We start from the raw sequence: 1,584 nt of genomic DNA, 5'->3' as shown, positions 1-1,584 counted from the left end.
CAGCCCGTTGACCTCCAAGTAAGGAGGGATTACACCGCAAGTAGGTTGGGTGACCTCCAAGTGGGAGGGACTTTCGCCACAAGTAGGTTGGGTTTAGTTGGTGTAGGTGGGTAATAAAAGTCATCAGGTTACTGTGAGGCTGGATTTAGGGTTGGAGTAGGTGTAGACATCATAAAGCACAATATTGGACTCTATATCATGTACAAGACATTAAATAAATAAAAACTCCAGGTTTGTACAGCCCACTTGGAGTTCAGGCCCACCCACTTGGAGCTGGCTCCAACCTCCGTTTATACCCTTCTCGGTCAATCTTTGCTTTTAAAAGCACTATCAGTTGGAGGACGAGAGTGGGTCTGTCGATCAGTCTGTCAGTCAGTTATTGAGTCAACAGCGGCCTCTGGTGGATTTACACAAGAACAGCAGGTGTGAATGGCACTCACGAGAGAAATTTGAGATGTAAAAAAGCGTACACAGCGGCCTCTGGTGGATTCGCGAAAACAAAACTGCAAAAAAAACAAACAAAAAACGCACCTCCTGGGACAGATTTGATGCTCTCCAGAAATGTATACAGGGGTACATTTTCAGAATGAGCCTGGGTTGATTATTACACTTAAATATCTCATTAAGCTTCCCCAATATGAGTTGATCAATATTTAGTTTATGATAACTATTAAGAAAATACTATAAACAAAATTACAAAATGGTGCTTGCATTTTTGTCATCCAGGGTTAATATTTCACATCATCCATCTTCACTTTTTTTTTTTATTTATAATGAATAATTATAAGTTAATAATTTTTAGGTTTTTAGCAACTAATTAAAAGTGGCAAATATGTATTTAAATTAAATTAAATTAAGGGCGGCACAGTGACTCAGTGGTTAGCACTGTCACCTCACAGCAAGAAGGTCACTGGTTCGAGTCCCGGCTAAGTCAGTTTGAATTTCTGTGTGGAGTTTGCATGTTCTCCCCGTGTTGGCGTGGGTTTCCTCCAGGTGCTCCGGTTTCCCCCACAGTCCAAACACATGCGCTGTGTGTGTGTTGGTTGAGGTTGATTCATTTTTAAACTGTTGTGTACACAGTTGTAGTGTGTGTGAGTGTGTGTGTGTGTGTGTGTGTGTGTGTGTGTGTGTGTGTGTGTGTGAGCTGACAAAAGATTAAGTTGATTCAACTAAATATTTTTTAATGTTTTGTGTACCAGCTAGAAGATGTGTGTGTGTGTGTGTGTGTGTGTGTGTTGATTCAAGTTGATTACATTTTGTATGTTGTTGTTGTTGTTGCCACAGTTGTAGTGTGTCTGTCTGTCTGTGTGTATGCTTCTTTCTCTCTCTCTCACTATGTGTGTTTGTGTCTCTCTCTCCGTGTGTGGGTGTGTCCAGTGAGAGGCGGTGGAGATCAGATTGAGATCACAGCAGTAGATCTGCTCACTGCCTCAGTCACAGCTCTGTGACATCCTTCCTTCAGGGATTTCCACTTTTATTCTTTTTCTCTTTTTATTTTCTTCTGTCACTCGGGTCCGGACTGAAGCGGCCGGTGACCGGGTGTCTGAGAAGCTTCACTGACACACACAACCGGTAAGAGAACCC

The 1,584-nt window shown here is 42.2% G+C and overlaps 1 protein-coding gene across 1 annotated transcript in view; it reads left to right on the top strand.

Moving 5' to 3' along the window:
• The first annotated feature begins 1,417 nt into the window (after positions 1 to 1,417).
• Positions 1,418 to 1,584, top strand: part of slc6a11b (solute carrier family 6 member 11b) — a 34,691-nt gene continuing 34,524 nt past the window's right edge. Inside the window, 1 exon segment of the mRNA XM_056467811.1 lies at positions 1,418 to 1,572. The gene's annotated coding sequence lies outside the window, so the exon portion shown is untranslated.

The sequence above is a fragment of the Danio aesculapii genome, chromosome 11 (assembly GCF_903798145.1).
Source record: "Danio aesculapii chromosome 11, fDanAes4.1, whole genome shotgun sequence".
NCBI classification, from domain to species: Eukaryota; Metazoa; Chordata; class Actinopteri; order Cypriniformes; family Danionidae; genus Danio; species Danio aesculapii.
Note: the sequence above shows the minus strand (reverse complement) of the source record. Positions and strands in the feature narration are given on the sequence as shown.